Below are 18499 nucleotides of genomic sequence, written 5' to 3' on the forward strand. Positions count from 1 at the left end.
TTCCACGCTCCAGTCTCTAGCTCCTTCTCCATATACACACACTCCCAGACTGAGCTGGTGGATCTTTATAGGGCTCTGCCTTCCAGTCGCTGTGTTGAAAGGTGACTCGGTGTGTTAGCTGGGATGGGGACTGGCTGTCTGGCTCTGCTCCTGGGGATGGCTTACAGCCCTGATGTGGGCCTTAGGACTGGCTCATCCCTACCCTTGGGCAGTATTCATTTTGACCTCCAAAGCCTGGCCCTGCCTTCCAGCCTCTCTCTCCGGTAAGGGAGCTCAGGTGTGTCTCTTCAGTCAGCTGCTTTAAGGATTGGCTGGTGAGCCCTAACTCTTGAGGATGGCTTCCAGTTCTGATTTTGGATTTAGGGATGTCTAGTCCCTCCTCTTGACCGATCCTCTGTGGTTGTTACAGACTGCCTTTACCCCCAGGTTGTGCTCCTGTAGCCAAAGTGTTGTTAACTGTATGAGAGTGGAGGCCTTTTGCGATGGATGGCTGGCTGACTATCAAGTTTTCCATTTAATTTAGGTCCCTCTCTTTCCCTCTATAGATTTATATGGGATTCCTGCGCCAATGCAAGGGTAGCCGATGTAGGGATGTTTGATTCATGAGAAACAATGCAGAGTAAGGCCTCATTGTAAAAAACGTATGTAAGCTGAAGCATGCGCACAGCAGTTGGGAAACACTCTTGCAAACGAAATGTGCAATGTTTTGAAACCACCCAAAACTCACTGACAATGCCTGAGATGAACATTTCAAGTACCTGAAAACAGTGGTGTCGCTAGGGGGGGATCCCCCCCATACCTAAGGCGAGCAGTGACCATGTTCTCTGAGCGTGGTGTTATTTGTGACACTCACTGAGGCAAATGTCTGCATATCACACGGCAATTCTCTTTTTTGTCTCAAAGCTAGTAGTGATCGAGCAGCTTGCAGCCCCTCCCATCAGAATGTAGCCACGAAACTGCTAATGATGGGCTATTAGTCACTGAATAGTTTTGTGCATGCATTCTGATGGGCGGGGAAGTACAGTGGGGTGTGGGTAGTTGGTGTGCACAAAAGCCTCTCTGCAGGAGTGCCTGTGACGTCACACATTACCTTTCAGAGGCAGCCCCCCTACTTTTATATGAGCCCCCCCTACTTTTGTCTTTGGCTCCCTCAGCGCCCCTCCTAAATTCGATTCCTGGCAACGCCACTGCCTGAAAATAACCTGCACATTTTGTTTAAATGAGGAATTGTTTAACCTGATGAGAAAGAGTACAGAAGATCAAGAAAGAAAACTGATTCACATTTTGCTTGCTGTGTGTGTTCATTTTCTTCTATAGAAATAAAAGACAGGCTTAGGAAACCTTCAGATGTTGACAATATGGACTGTTGATAGGGGTTTCATAAGCCAATGCAATATGAACTGTGATGTTTTATTAAAATATGCACATTCAAAGTTGCAATTGTGAATGAAACCAACTTTAAATAGGAACAGCACTGAAATCTGACATATGGCAATCCTTTCAACTCACAAAGACATCCCCCAACTCCAGCATACAGGATGGGAGGACAGATAAGTTCCTCTCCCATGCTGATAAACTCTTTGAAACTGCCCACTTCAGATACGGATCCCTCTTCAAACGGGCAAAGCAAACCAGACCGCAACATTAATTTTAAGTGTTGAATTGTATTACGTGCGCAGTGTGTCTGTTAGGGGTGAACATTTAAAATCATAATTTAAATTCAGATGAATATGTGGTCCTGTTCAGTTTAATCTATCAAAACCATCTTGCAGGTCTACCTGAAGGGAACAATGTAACCCTTAGCAGGACTACTAGCCTGTAAACGTCTCAAGAGGAGACCAAACTAACGCCTAAATCCACAGATATCCAAATTACAAAGGCTCTTTCATCATCCAGTCACTGGGCCAACAAGAGCAGATTTCCAGCCCTGACTCAATAGAAAATTACCATGTTCCTAGTGTTGTATCTTGGCCGTATCAGCCCAACATGTTTCTGTCCCTAACACCAATTCTCTAGGACAGTCAACAGGGACTATCCACTGAAGATCTGTTGTAGAACTTTTGATTCTTGTTTCTGGGTGTGATGCTCTCCACTAAAAGACAAGGAGAAGAGTTTCTAACACTGCACCCTAAACAAAAAGGAAACAAAAAAGAAAGGAACACAGTCACCAATGCTACATTAAGGTATTAATTCATCAATAGACACTAAAAATGAACAATTAAGGTTTAATCTGGTCAAAGCTTGTCAAACAACAAACTTAACAATAAAGGGTTACCCAAGGAAATTGGTCAAAGATTCAGCAAAACACATTTTCTAATCTGTCACACAAGATCAAAACAGTGATCATGAGAAAAGTATATACCAACCAAAAGACTGCTCCCCTTGTAGCCTAGAAGAGAAGTCAAAATGTGAGGAATATTATAGTCAGGAATGATATAACAATAAATCACCAGGGGGTGGTAAAACAGACAATTGTGTGGGGTCCTACCCCCTTTATCTGACATTTTTCATGTGGACAATGTGTAATGTGTAAATGTACTACAGAAACGACTGAAGTTGAGATTGGATTACAGGGAAAGTGGCACATGAAAGATTTAACTAACTGTAACAGTGAGAATGTAGCGTACATGATTACATGCCCGTATGCCTCACCGGAGCTGGTGCATGTCGCAAGCAGGTATCTATCATTTGGGTCAGCGTTGTAGGTCCAGTGTGTTAAGAATATGCACGTTTGCAGATTGCAAATGCACATTCACACACCCACGATGAGCAACAACAATGCTCAAAATATGTGCATGCACATTCAGTACACGCAAAATACATGTAAAGCCAATACACAGATATAATATGCTCAGAATGTATATATACACACCTCTATACGCACACTACACAAATGAATATATACGAATACAATCTGCATAAAAATATGTCTGGAATATGCAAGGGTCATATTGTACACTTTCGAAATACGGTATGCCCTCCTGAACCTAAGTCAATCTTCACCAGCACTGGAGATGGAACCTTCAAAAGTAATCCAGAAAATGTGTTAACTAAAAAGGGTGTACCCGATTTTGTTCCTGTCCAAAGACAGCATGGCTTTAGTTTATCTCTTATTTATATGCAAATCGTTCTCATTGCACATCTCTAAAAAGGGATTCAATTGTTTTTTTATACCCATGGAGTCTTCGAAACCAGAACAGCGTCATCAGCAAAGAGGAGCCTACTATTCAGATTACCATTTAGTATTGGCGCATCTGCAGCCAGGCCTGTGAGCTCTATTGCAAATGGGTTTTATGAAAAGGGAAAATAGAGTTGGTGCAACATGCAGCCCTGCCTTACTCTCTTTAAAACTGGCAAAGTGCAAGTTGTCTCTCCACCAACCACCCCACCCCCCACCCATGCAACTGTCGCCAGTTTATCCCTGTATAACACTAATTAAATGTCCCTCAAGAGGTGCAATAGTATAGCTAGGTTGGATAGCACTTTTGATATTTAATCCCTCCATCAAAGGTCTGCTAAAAACTATGCATATGCGTTGTTTTCTTAAAACAGTGTATTTTTGTATACAAAGGAACAACCTAAAGCACTGGTCGTGCAGAACCTTTTTTTAACGCTTCTTAACGACTGATAATATTATTATCCTCCATACAAATAATGAAAAAACTCAAGGTCTACTTACCAATATTTTGACATATCTATCTAAAAAAGAGAATGGCAAGTGCTGATGGGGTTTTGTCCGCTCCTCGAATGTGGTGCCCGCTGAGGCAGCCTTAGCATGTAAATGGGGTGCACGTTGCACGATTCCTATGCGGTTACTGGTTTGGCGACACGTGATACAGTAAATGTTTGAAGGAATATCTACATGATCTATAACCTCTTAGTTGAGAAATATAACAATAAGGCGTTTTTTATGCTCTACCGATCTGTGCTAGCAAGGTGTCACTATAGGACCCAATACATTAATCACTGAGTTATACAGGATTTTTGTACACTACTTTTTTACAACAAGAAATTTTTCTCATATTCTAGGGACTAAAGTGCACACTTTCAGTCTGATAACGCAGAAGAGCAAACGAGAAATAAGGAAAAACTGAGATCCTTCCTGTTGATGCTCTTCTAGGAACCCATTTCATTGCGATAAGGTCCACAATAAGGTAATATATATACCCTGAAGCAATTTGGATTCTTAATAACAAGACATTTAACTTAAGAAGATGTTACAGATAGTGCTGTACTCTTATTGTCTTCAGAGTTCTAGTGATTACACACCACTGGGTCTGTGAAAAGAAGTATATGAGGTGAACTGCCCCATATGCGCTGAAGAAATAGGTGGTTAGTGGCAAGCTATGGAAATACATTTGTATTTGTATTTTATTTATTCATATAGCGCACCTGGCCCAAGGGCATCCGGGCGCCTCACTTAGGTTACATGGCAGATTGACATAAACATAATATACAGGTTAAAAGGCAGAATAACAAAGCGTAATGTACAGGGTAATGTACAGTAAAGGACAAAATAGTCACAATTTACAGTCATAACAGCGGTGATAGGCAGGGCCAATCACAAAACATCAAGAATGTAAGAGTAGGGATGTAGGCAGAGAGTTTACAGAATATATATACACAAGCAACTTTATACAATGAAACAGAGAGCAGGGTGGTGGCTAAGGGCACGTTAGTGCCGGGAAAGGGCTTGGGCAGACAGCCATGCTTTGGCCTTGCTTTTGAAGGCAAGGAATGAAGGTTCAGCTCTAAGATGGTTAGGGAGTGAGTTCCATAGTCTCGCAGCAAGGACTGGGAAGCTGATCCCATCTGATCTTTGTAGTTTAAAGCGAGGTATGGACGGGCAGTTGGATTGGCAGATCTGAAGGGTCTGTTGTAAGTGTGGTAAGCAAATCTACAGGCCAGGTAATTGGGTGCTTGGTTGGCGAGGCATTTATGCGTCAAGGCAAGTGTTTTGAGTGAAACTCTTTGTGATACTGGAAGCCAGTGAAGGCTCCGCCTGGTGTCAGAGATGGGATGGTTCCTGGGGACGTTTAACACGGCTCTGAGGCATTATTTTGGATAATCTGTAATTTGTTAAGATTACATTGGTTTGTGCCTAGGTAGAGGGCATTGCAGTAATCGATTTTGGACATAACCAAGGTCCTGGCTAGTGTAGTACAGTTGGCTGGTGTGAGGAAGGGTCGGCAGGCAGTGATGAATTTACAGGTGTAGGCTGCGGCCGAGGATACTGCGTTAGTTTGTCTAGAGAGGGATTGTGTGGATTCGAGATATATACCTAATGTTTTGGTGTCATTCGTAACTTTAATGATGTTACCATCAATGAGGAATTATTTGAAAGAAGGGTTTCATTTGTTGAGTCTCTGAGGGGAGCCAGGATGAGAAGCTCTGTTTTTTTGTCATTGAGACAAAGTTCGTGTTGAGCCATCCAGGCTTGGATTACTTGGTAGATAGTGTTTACGGCTAGTGTGTCGGCTATGTGGTCACCGGTAATGGGGATGAGTATCTGGCTGTCATTCGTGTAGTTTGTGTAGGTGACACCCAGATAATCCAAGCTATCAAACAGTGGTTTCGTAAACACATTGTAAAGTGTAGGGGAAACGCACGATCCTTGTGCTACCCCACAGGGGACTGGTGATGTTTCGGCAGCTGCGATAGGGGAGAAGACCCTCATGGATCTGTTATTTAGGAATGAACTGATCCAGGCAGTGGCTTTGTCTGAGAAGTAGGCAGATAATTTAAGATGGCGACAGAGGATTTGGTGGTTTACCAAGTCAAACGCTGCTGATAGATCGAGGAGTAGTAGAGGGGCCAGCTTGCCTTTGTCTTTTAGGTCTTCAATCTGGGTTTTGAGGTCAATAAGAGTGGTTTCCGTACCGAGACGGGGCGCAAGCCAGATTGTCTAAAAACCAAAAGTTTTTATTTTCCAAATAGTCTTGGATCTGCAGATAGGCTGCCCGATCCAAGATTTTTAACAGGAAAAGCGCAGTGGTGATAGGCCTGTAATTTGTAGGTATGCTGGCATCTAATGTAGGTTTTTTAAGAAGTGGGATGACCCACACATCCTTCAAGTTATCTGGGACAGTACCTATGCTAAATGATGAATTTATAAAGGCAGTGATGAATGGGGCTAAGTTGTGTGAAGCCTCCTTGATAATAGGGGCTGGATATAGATCACCCTGGCAGTTGAAAGGTTTGAGATTGTTGATGATATTTTGAACTTGAGTAGTAGAGAGGGGCGAGAAGCTGAATGGCTTATGAGTGTGAATGCTAGGTTTAGATCTATCATACCGGGGCTTGTCTTGCGAGTCCATGTGGAGTGAGAGTTTTTTGTTGTTAATTTTAGCTTGGAGGGTAGCTATTTTGCAGAGGAGCACCTTCTGAATATTGGCACACCAAGTGCTATCTTTAGTACACGTATCAGGTGGGGTGACCGGGGATTCCAATTCTTTTAGGATCTTAAACAACTCTTTAGTGTTGGATTTGGCTTGTAAGATTTGCTTGTTATAAGTGTCTTTTCTGGCCTGGAGGATAGCCTCTTTGTAGTTCAGGGTGGCTAAAGCGAGACTAGCTTTGTTCATTTCAGAGGGATTGCTTTTCCAGTGGGCTTCTAGGTTACGTTTTTCTTTACAAAGAACTCTCAGCTGCGGTGTGAACCAGGAGATGAGGTGAGCACGTGGTTTAGGTTTCCTAGATTTAATAGGTGCAATAATGTCAAGGGCTTTTAACATAGTCTGATTGAATGTGTCTACCCAGGCAGTACGGTCAGTGCAAAAGGAGGAGTGTTCGTTGAGTGTTGGGAGGAGAAGTGGGAGCAGTTTTTCACATTATGTCTCTCTTATTTCTTGTGCACATTGCTGGAGCGATGTCCTGCGTAGCAGAAGAACATGAGAGAACGTTTTTTACTGGGATGCTAAAGGTGATTAGGTGATGGTCAGTCCATGCACAAGGTTGGTTAGACTCAATATTGATTTTGCAGTTTAAGTCTGCTAACCAGTGAAGGGTTCTACCCTTAATGTGTGTTTGTTCTCTGATGTGTTGTGTAAAGCCTAGGTTCGATAGTACATTAGTAATATCGAGTGCTGTGGCATCATTAGGATCTTGTAGACAGAGGGTGAAGTCACCTAATATGATCATTTGCGATTTGGTTTTGGTGTTGTCGGCAAGAATGTAGGATATGTCTTCAGCAAATGTAGATATAGGACCGGGGGGGCCTGTAAATAAGGTGAAGTGTGATGGTTTGGTTAGGTGATGTGGCTAGTGTCACAGAAAGTAGCTCTGCTGATGGAGTCTGTTGAGTGGGGGAGATACGGAGGCTAATCGAGTTTTTATGAATGAAGGCAATACAACCTCCTTTAGTTTGGCTAGTGTTGCGATTGTTTCGGATGATGGTATATCCTATGGGAATGGCCAGAGATAGAATTGGTCCTGAGGCAGCATGGAGCGAAGTTTCTGTAATGGTGATGAAGTCAAGGTCATGTGTTATGATCAGGTCGGCCATGTCGAGCGTGTGAGCAGTTGTCATGCCCAGGGGTGCCTGGCGCCTTTGGAACAGATGGAAACGGCGTTCCCCATTGCAGTTTCCATCACGTTCTGCCAAGCACTGTGTGCAGGTCTAGTCTTTCTTGCAGCGCACCCGACGCCGGTACTTATCTTCCGTCACTACCGGCGTCGAGCGCGTTGCAACGCTCCAGTTTTCCTGCGCGTCAGCTGGTTGCCGGCGTCCTCCCTTCTTGCTCGTATTCCTTGTGCTATTTTTTCCTTCCCGTTGCCCTGTTTTTCCTTCTTTCACTGTTTATCCCAGCCTTTCTGTGCTCTTCCTCCCCTCTTAGCTGATCCTCTCCTCTTTACCTACCCTCTGTATCCCGCCCGCCTTCTGTCGTTTTCTCTTGCTCTTTCAGTACATTTTCTTACCCGTTTGCTTTCCTCCCTAGTTTTCCTTCTTCTCTCCTCCCGGATTGACCTCCTGTGTTCCCACTCAGCCAGTGTTGGCTTTCACTTTTGGATTGCCGTTGCCTTACCTCTTTTCTTGGACTGCCTTCCTATATTTGACCTTGCCTGTCCCTGGATTGCCTTCGTGTTATACCCTCATCAGATCCTTCCAGTCCTAGCTGCTACACTCATTGGGAACTGACCTTTCGGAGTAGTCTTCATTCAATCTCCGCTCCCCGGTCCACAGACTGCCAAATTTTCGTCACAGCTCTCGGATCTTCTTACAGAACAACCAAGCTCTACTTCTTCATCCGGAGTTTCACTACATTGGGGTTTTTTGTGCCTTTGGCTTTTTCCCCATCCTCAGGCGGCCGCGGAGGATAGCCACCGTTTACCTACAAGGTGACACGGTGGCGTCCTTCCACGGTCGCCCCTATCTTCGTAAAAAAAAGGAGAGAACCAGACCCAAAGGAAGTCAGAAGCCAACGCTCCGCTGGAAATACAGAGGTGAGGTGGAAGGGGAGGTGGGAGAGTCGGAGTCTTCTATAGAGGAGGAAGACATTGTAGACCCCTCTGACAGCAGTAAGGGACCTGGCATTAATCGGTGTCCCCTTGATCATGGTCTTCTGTCGGGGAGGGGTACTAGTATTAAGTTTGGTGTTCATGTTTGACTTGTATGAGTATTGTGCAAGTAGGTTAGAGTGTTTTAACAGAGTGTGTTTTTGGTTATAGTGGACAAATTGGATGAATATTTTAAAAACGGGAATCACACTTACATCATGCTCAGGCTTATTGTCCTGATAAAGGTTTCTTGGGATGAATGAATGTGGCTGATGATGTTAGTCACAGCTTACCCAAGGAGCTAGAAACACAATGGGGGTCATTCCGAGTTTGGAGGTAGCCGGGCTGCTTCCAAACCCGGGTCCGGGTCCGGTCTGACTGAATGGGGACTTACCGGGTCATTCCGACCTTGGAGGACCCGGTAAATCCCCATAGGGCTCAAAGGGAATGGGGAAGGCGCTGATAACGGGACCCGCAGAGAACGGGTGCTTAGACCAGCCGTTCCTGCTGGGACCCGCTAAGGGACCTCGGAATAGGGCGGTAAGGGTTTACCGGCATAGGCATCCTTAACAGTGCCTGTAAACCCTTACCACCCAACTCGAAATGACCCCGAATGTGTCGACCAATGGGTTGACCAATCTGGTGACAAGTCGGCCTCCCCCATTATTATCTTTCATCAATTGAAGCGACTGACCACAGAGGGCGAATAATGACTGTTTGTGGAATCTCTGTCACATTTACTAACCCCACATTTATGACATAGCTGTCAGGTTGGTTCTTAATGGTTCTTAATTGAGTGTTTTTTTAGGCCATACTTTAGTAGTGTATAATGTCCTAAATGTATGTTGATGTACTGTGCATCATGGTTTGTGTAACAACGTAATTTTTGTTTTGGAATATACCATATTAAACTGTTTTTCTTAAATTTCTCTGACCTGAGGACTGATAATTGACATACTTCAGTGTTTTCCACAGCGCAAGTCCACATACCTACGTGATTAAGGGCGAGGTAGCCTGTTTCCTTGTGTTATTGTTTCTAAGATGTTTTCTTCGCTTTTGAAACAGGGCCCCCATGAATAAAAAAATTGGGAAGCACCCAGCGAATACCACAATAATACAGCCTGACATATTCTCTAAACAGGGAAAGAGAAATATTTGCTTGTGAGAAACCTGAGGGTATCCTCACTCCTACTCCCCCTGGATCCTCTGCTCAGGTGGCCAGGGAAATGCCATCTGACAGGATCCACAGCTCTGAGGCGTACGAGTGGCATGAACCAACCACCCCCACCAGGGTTTTGGACCCTGCAAGTCAGAGCTTACACAGGGTTCCGCACTACCAGCAGGGAAGGAGAGCTAGGGTAGCGTTGGTTGGCTACGTAGGGGGAAGTAGGGTAACCAGAAAGAGGGTTAGGTAGATGTTATGGATAGGTAGGGGGGTTTAGGATAGGTGTTGACCACTGTGCACGCTTCCAGCGTGTAACCAATTCCTGACTTACACACACACACACACTGCACACATTACCACTGTGATGATTATAGGTAAGGGATGAACAGTACAGTTAGAAACAGGTGCAGTAGTGTGCATAGACCGTCTTGAACGATACAGTAAGGAACAGGAGCACTAGTGTGCAGAAAGCGCATAAACCTATATGCATGCAAATAGCAGGAAAACAATAAAAGTGTGCAACACTTAGCTTCGGTTGTAGTTCGTCTAGAGTGTCCCCTTGTATTCTCCTATGAACATTCCGGACGTCCTGTGTTGCAGGAGCAGTTCAAATGCTGCAAAAGAGTATTAGAGTAGTGCACTGATCTGCACCACCGCATATGGTGCTTCACATGTGTATGCTGCAAGTGGCCATAAGCCGCATGTGGCTGTAGGGTCTGGTCATGCGAGGAGGAATAGCACGTGGATTCACGCGTGCTCGTCCATGCACTATGGGGCAGCACGTGGCTTGATTAGTGACAAACATGCAGGCGTTCCACAGTTAGCAATGGGTTAGGCTTTCTAGTGTTTTTGGGGGATTCACAGACTGTCTATGAACTTGCACAGTAGAGCGGCGCTGGCCAATGCGCTTCGCTATGCTGCGTATGCCAATTTAGCTTAGCAGGGGCCAGTGATTTGGTGGGGCTGGACCCCTTGCACAAACCCCTGCTCCCCGTAGGCTTCTGAGATGCTGCAACACTTATCTGTGTCAGGCGAGGGGCCGGCAAGTGATCCGGTGGGGCATGGTCCCTCGAATTCACTTGGACGGCTGGAGCAGGTCAGGAACATGTCCGTTCAGCTCTGGTTTCCGCGCATGCCTGATGTGCTGGGCCTAAGGCCTACTGGGTATTGTGGTGTTATAGGCCTTTTTCCTGCAATGGGCGCACGGAAGCCTCCTATAAGGCGGGATTTCTTGTAAAGGGATATGTCTTTGTTTTACGCCTGGGCTTTATGACATATTCTTGCCCATAATGTTTGCTGCATAAAGTGGCTGCAATGTACTTTCTTTGTGTGGTTCTCTGTGTTTTTCTGCCCCTTCTTCCCCCAGTCCTGACACCATCGCTTTTGGATCCCGACCCTGGGGGTGGAGAGGTGAGGTAGGATCACCTGGGTGGAGGATCCTTGGGATTGGGAAAAGGGTAACCACAGGCAAGTTTGAAGTTTAGTTTATTTGTAAAGCGCAAACCAGGCCCAGGGGCAACCGGGCGCATACTCTTGAAAACAGGTTACAGTAACAGTAAATACATAATAAATGTACTCAAATATACACAATAAACAGCAAAAAATACCATTTACAGATTATAATACAAGTACATTATGGGGTGTATATACACATAACTTATATAACACGTGGAAGGCAGGATAGGGTGAGGGGCCTCATAAGTCATGAGAGAACAGCCAAGATTTGGCGTTGTTCTTAAAAGTTAGGAACAATGGTTCGGTTCTGATGGAGGTAGGCAAAGTGTTCCAAAGTTTGGAGGCTAGGACAGGGAAGCTCATACCACCCGCTTTTTGGAGTTTGAATCTAGGCAGGGTGAGGCTGTGAATTTGGGCTGATCTAGTAGGTCGAGAGGAGGTGTGGAGTGTAAGGCGAGAGGAGAGGTAAGGTGGGGCATTGTTATTCAGGCATTTGTAGGTCAAGGCTAGAGTTTTCAGGGCAATTCTTTGTTTTACCGGGAGCCATCGTAGGTCAGATCTGACGGTGGAGATTTGGGATCATCTCGGGATGTTTAAGGCTGCCCTTATGGCATTGTTTTGTACAGTTTGCAATTTATTGAGGTTGGACTGACTGGTCCCTAGCTAGAGAGCATTACAGTAATCAATTTTGACAAGACATGGTATCCCCTGCGAAAACCAACCTAACCCTCCCCCAGACTTTATGGGCTACTGTAAACAGATCCCCTCAATTTTCCTCATTCAACCTACTACAGTACTGGGACAAGGAAGAGGCGACTAGGAGTAGTGAACACCAATGGGTCATTTCACCACACTAGTACTGAGACGAGGAAGATGCCTGCAAAGTACTACAAAGGTCAAGCATGTCCCACTAATTGTAGTCAGGCAGTGCTAATTGAAAACTCACACCTGCAACCTGTCAAGTGGTTTCAGTTGTATAAGAAGGGAGGAGACCGGCACCACAGAGACCAACAGAGAGGCCTGTGTTGGGGAGACCAGCAGGGAAGCCTTTTTGTAAGGAGGGCGCCGTGGTGGGGCCAGAAGGGAAGCCAGGACGCCAGCAGATGACCTGTGGACGGCAGAATTCCACAGGTGTGGGAGCCTCCAGGGTCGGAAAGGAGCAGCTCGTGCTATGAGCAAGGGAGACTGAAGCAAACTCGCCACCCGCATCCACAGAAGGGAAGCAGACCTGGCAGCGAGCGGGGAGAAGCATCCGACGTGCGAACAGAGCTTGTGGTGACCGGCAAGCCAGCCAATGGAGCAGAAGTGAGGCAACACAGCTGCCCCGAAGGGAACGCAGAGAACCAGTGAGTTGAAGCCGGGTGCTTCTAGGGGCTGCGTGTCGGTGAGATCTGCCGAATGAAACAAATGGAATGCCAAATGGCATATGCAAGTTGAAATAAACCCAAAGCCATGGGTATAGTGAGAATTAAGCAGCGAAACAGATCCTCGTGAATATTGAATACCGAACTGAATGAAAACATTATGGGTGTAGCTACGATCTGATGAAAGATAAATATGAAAGTGCCCTTTTGAAAATAACGTACAAAATAAGAAAGCATGTGTGGAATTTTGCTAACGATCATTACAGAAAGATGGGGAAGAGATAGAACCACCACACAATGAACCTTGTGCATGAATACATTGCGGCAAGGCCAAAGACTAGCAGTGGATATTTGACACATGGGGCAAATCCAAAAGGTGAACCAGGAGAAGTCAAAAGAGTGTGAACTTTCATATAAAGCCAAGAGGCAGTCAAGGAAGAAACTAAGTGAGTGGGAAATTGTACACAGTGCCAAATACAGAAGAATCTGTATGGGCTGAAGAGCCTAAGGTTCCTGGTTGTGCGACCTGTAATTGGTGGACCATGTGGTCTTACAACTGTGCCTAGACCGGAGAACCCTCAATTGTGAAAGCCAAAGACATTTGTCATGCCCGGCTGGAAACTGTGGGGAAGATGGAGGCGCCATTACTAGTCCCGTTACCTTCCTGCTGTTTATTTTGGTAACGGTCTAGTTGTTTCAACAATGGCTGCCGCCGTGCATAAAAATCCTCTCCCCCTGCAGTTCCGCGCGTTGCACTTGTTTACCTTCGTGCGTGCGCTGCACTGGGTTTCGGCCCAGCGTTATTTTTTTCCTTTTCCTCCTGTCAGCTGGCCGCTATTCTTTTCTTAGTGGCTTACCTGTTGTTTTCTTCTGCTCAGCCTTGCTCGGCTCCTGCCTCCGCTTACCTGGTTCTGCCTTTCAGCTTGTTGCCTTCCTCCTGCCTGTGGCTTTCTGCGGCCATCAATCTGCTCCCCTCTACGCTTGTGCTGCTTTGCCTCCCGGTCCTACTCCACTCCATTGTCCTACCTTCCTTACCGTACCCCAGCTGCTGTGCCTTCCGGTCACTTGGATTTTGCAATCCTCAGATTGCAGACCGCTCCCACCTTGGTACGGTGCCGAACAGCCATCTGTGAGATAGACAGAAGGTTGCTGATCAAGTGTTCCAAAGTTTGGAGGCTAGGACAGGGAAGCTCATACCACCCGCTTTTTGGAGTTTGAATCTAGGCAGGGTGAGGTTGTGAATTTGGGCTGATCTAGTAGGTCGAGAGGAGGTGTGGAGTGTAAGGCGAGAGGAGAGGTAAGGTGGGGCATTGTTATTCAGGCATTTGTAGGTCAAGGCTAGAGTTTTCAGGGCAATTCTTTGTTTTACCGGGAGCCATCGTAGGTCAGATCTGACGGTGGAGATTTGGGATCGTCTCGGGATGTTTAAGGCTGCCCTTATGGCATTGTTTTGTACAGTTTGCAATTTATTGAGGTTGGACTGACTAGTCCCTAGCTAGAGAGCATTACAGTAATCAATTTTGACAAGACAGGGTATCCCCTGCGAAAACCAACCTAACCCTCCCCCAGACTTTATGGGCTACTGTAAACAGATCCCCTCAATTTTCCTCATTCAACCTACTACAGTACTGGGACAAGGAAGAGGCGACTAGGAGTAGTGAACACCAATGGGTCATTTCACCACACTAGTACTGAGACGAGGAAGATGCCTGCAAAGTACTACAAAGGTCAAGCATGTCCCACTAATTGTAGTCAGGCAGTGCTAATTGAAAACTCACACCTGCAACCTGTCAAGTGGTTTCAGTTGTATAAGATGGGAGGAGACCGGCACCACAGAGACCAACAGAGAAGCCTGTGTTGGGGAGACCAGCAGGGAAGCTTTTTTGTAAGGAGGGCGCCGTGGTGGGGCCAGAAGGGAAGCCAGGACGCCAGCAGATGACCTGTGGACGGCAGAATTCCACAGGTGTGGGAGCCTCCATGGTCGGAAAGGAGCAGCTCGTGCTATGAGCAAGGGAGACTGAAGCAAACTCGCCACCCGCATCCACAGAAGGGAAGCAGACCTGGCAGCGAGCGGGGAGAAGCATCCGATGTGCAAACAGAGCTTGTGGTGACCGGCAAGCCAGCCAATGGAGCAGAAGTGAGGCAACACAGCTGCCCCGAAGGGAACGCAGAGAACCAGTGAGTTGAAGCCGGGTGCTTCTAGGGGCTGCGTGTCGGTGAGAAGTGCTGAATGAAACAAATGGAATGCCAAATGGCATATGCAAGTTGAAATAAACCCAAAGCCATGGGTATAGTGAGAATTAAGCAGCAAAACAGATCCTCGTGAATATTGAATATCGAACTGAATGAAAACATTATGGGTGTAGCTACGATCTGATGAAAGATAAATATGAAAGTGCCCTTTTGAAAATAACGTACAAAATAAGAAAGCATGTGTGGAATTTTGCTAACGATCATTACAGAAAGATGGGGAAGAGATAAAACCACCACACAATGAACATTGTGCATGAATACATTGCGGCAAGGCCAAAGACTAGCAGTGGGTATTTGACACATGGGGCAAATCCAAAAGGTGAACCAGGAGAAGTCAAAAGAGTGTGAACTTTCATATAAAGCCAAGAGGCAGTCAAGGAAGAAACTAAGTGAGTGGTAAATTGTACACAGTGCCAAATACAGAAGAACCTGTATGGGCTGAAGAGCCTAGGGTTCCTGGTTGTGCGACTTGTAATTGGTGGACCATGTGGTCTTACAACTGTGCCTAGACCGGAGAACCCTCAATTGTGAAAGCCAAAGACATTTGTCATGCCCGGCTGGAAACTGTGGGGAAGATGGCGGCGCGATTACTAGTCCCGTTACCTTCTACTGTTTGTTTTGGTAACGGTCTAGTTGTTTCAACAATGGCTGCCGCCGTGCATAAAAATCCTCTCCCCCTGCAGTTCCGCGCATTGCACTTGTTTTCCTTCGTGCGTGCGCTGCACTGGGTTTCGGCCCAGCGTTATTTTTTTCCTTTTCCTCCTGTCAGCTGGCCGCTATTCTTTTCTTAGTGGCTTACCTGTTGTTTTCTTCTGCTCCGCCTTGCTCGGCTCCTGCCTCCGCTTACCTGGTTCTGCCTTTCAGCTTGTTGCCTTCCTCCTGCCTGTGGCTTTCAGCGGCCATCAATCTGCTCCCCTCTACGCTTGTGCTGCTTTGCCTCCCGGTCCTACTCCACTCCATTGTCCTACCTTCCTTACCGTACCCCAGCTGCTGTGCCTTCCGGTCACTTGGATTTTGCAATCCTCAGATTGCAGACCGCTCCCACCTTGGTACGGTGCCGAACAGCCATCTGTGAGATAGACAGAAGGTTGCTGATCAAGCTCTAAGGATCGCTACAGGGTTTTTGTGCCGGTCGGCTTTTCCCTGTAATTTTGGGTCTGGCTCCTGGGGAGGCCTCTCTGTTGGGGTTTTCCAGCCGACACGGTGGCTTCCCGAGGAGAGAGGCCCTACTTGCTACAGAAGAAGGGGAAGAAAGTGAGAAAGGAAATCCGGAACCCCCGGCGTCACAAGAAGTCCCTAGAGGAAGACCACCAGGAAGATACAGGTGAGGAGGAAGGGAGGGAAGAGGATTCTGACATTGACAGCAGTCTTGACAATATTGTGGAAATAAACCAAGAAGGAGTAATTTAAGCAAACTGTTAATTCAATCCAGGATGGGTTTCAAGTGGATTAGAAATTGTGTTAAAAGTTGAAAGCATGAAATCAAGTTACTAAGTCGAGTCTTGGGAAAGGTAACCCTGAGACTTGATGAACCTTAATGCTGTCTTTAGGACAGAGCCCACAAGACCCTTTTCTTTAGAATGATATTGCCTTGAACTTGGCAAAGTTATTGTTATTGGCCCAGGAGGAGGAACTGAGGCTAGAGGTCGATAAATATCTGAGCCAACGCCAGGGATGAGAAGTAGTTGCCGGCAAGCGTATCAAGAAGGCAGCAGGTGACAAGGTGAGATATCCCCATGGCTGAGGTTGCCAAGAAGCGATTTGGGCAATATATCCATAAATTGCCAAGAAATTAGATGGGAGCTGTATCCCTCGGACTAAGAAGTCAGGGTACCGCTGGGCACAATCTCCCTGGAACTATAAAGGCAAAGATATGTATACGGTCGCAACTGGAGGTGTTGAAGAAGAATTGGAAGTGATGGCAACTGCTGGAGATGGTGTTGTGGAATTCATAAGGATAAGAAAAGAAAAAGGAGGCCAAGTTGGCCGGAGAAAGGTCAAGAAGTAGGAAGGATATACAAGACCCTGATAGGCAGAACAGTGCAGGAGTAGAAAAGAACAGAGAGGACTATCAGGCAAATGTCTCTGAAGGTGTAGACAGGCCCTGTGGTACAGAGATGGGTAGAGAGAACCCCTGGCTTCAACTTCCACCCCGAGAGAAGCTTATTTTTGAGACCTTTCCTTTGACTTTATTGACTTTTGTGTTAATGCTTTGTGTTCTGTAATAAAGACTCTAAACCTTATTCCTCAAGACCTGTCATTTCTGCCTCAGACCTAAATATCATGTTTAAATGTATGCAGTTGTGCTACCTCTGTCCCATGTAGGGGTAAATGTTAGAGCCATAATAGTGATGATGATCGGTCACCATAATGTCAATTTGGTTCATGTCCACTTAGGCTGTCACAGATGGCCTCAATAACACACCAACTTCCAAAGACAGTTCAATATTCTCTCACTCTCCCTCTCTCACTCTCTCTCTCGAAGCTTTTTGCTCAGACTCTGTAGCATCACTGCAGGGTATACAGATCTGGCCGTGCTACAGCCTGCAGAGAAGGGAGCAAGGTTTTCAGTAGTGTACTGCCTGCCCTGCAGCAATTTACAAATCAACATTGAAATGGTGCGTAGTATCTCAGTGTTTTGGATGACACAAGTTTTTAAGGGGTGGATAGAGTGAAGGAGTGGCATGGAACTGCAAGAGTGATGAATTGCATAGAATGAGCTGCACAGCCGGACCCGCCATTTCCATTTCGTTTTTTGCTTACTGCAGGAGCTGAAAGACACGCTTAAACCCTCAACAGTTAAAAACCTTCTCTCCAGTTACCAAGAAGATGCATTTGCAGTAACTGTAAGTACACTTGGCGCATGTGGTACACTCTGGGGACGAGGCTCAGTATGTCCTGATGCTTTCTGCATATTGTGAATGAAGATAAGAGCATGTTTAGTTCTTATTTTGCAAGGGAAGCTTGTCAGTTCTGTTTCACAAAAATGCAGTACAGGAAAACTAAAAAAGTTGCTGTGTGAATAACTGGTTGTCCCTCCTTCCCTTTGGCGGCCAGGCAAATCGGCGAGGTAGAGGAGGGTTCGAGAGAACTCAAATACACTGTCCGGTTGCGAAGGACAGTTGAGACAGTTAAGGCAGGGAGGCAGGAAAGGTATTGGTATTCTGATTTGCCACTTGAGAATTTTAACTCTTTTGCCTCCTGTATAAGGAGCACTCTCTGGATCTGTGCCCGAGTGGTGAGTAAGCTCTTCATTATCTCCACTTTCCTGCCAATATGAAACCTGAAAGCAAGCGCTGGCGCTCAGAATAAGTAAGCGAAATACCAAGGCAATTAGAAGCCCTAACCAAGGGGAGTGGAAAGCAGAGAAAATGGCTCCATCCACCAGTAAAGAATTAGGGGTGACTGCTGTGAGAAACGTGAAGGTGTCTCACCCGCTAGTCCCCGTGGATCTTTAATTATTTATATGGCGCAGGCCTTGGACCCATAGGCATGAGGGTGCTGAAACAAAAAATCCCAAAAAGGTCAGTTTTTGCGACATGTTGGTGGGGAGAGACTCATAGAAAGGGACGCCAAGAAGAACATTATACAAACAACCATGTTTTTAACTTTCTCTTGAATGGTTCTACCTTGTTTTGGAGTCTGAGGTCAAGGGAAAGATCATTCCAAGCCTTGGAGCAACGATAGAGAAAGCTCCATTTTCTGTATTCCTCGTTCTGCATCTAGGGATAATTAATCATTTATGATTCTTAGATCTAAGATATCT

Source organism: Ambystoma mexicanum, chromosome 5q, assembly GCF_040938575.1.
Source record: "Ambystoma mexicanum isolate Mex_15411 chromosome 5q, UKY_AmexF1_1, whole genome shotgun sequence".
NCBI lineage: Eukaryota > Metazoa > Chordata > Amphibia > Caudata > Ambystomatidae > Ambystoma > Ambystoma mexicanum.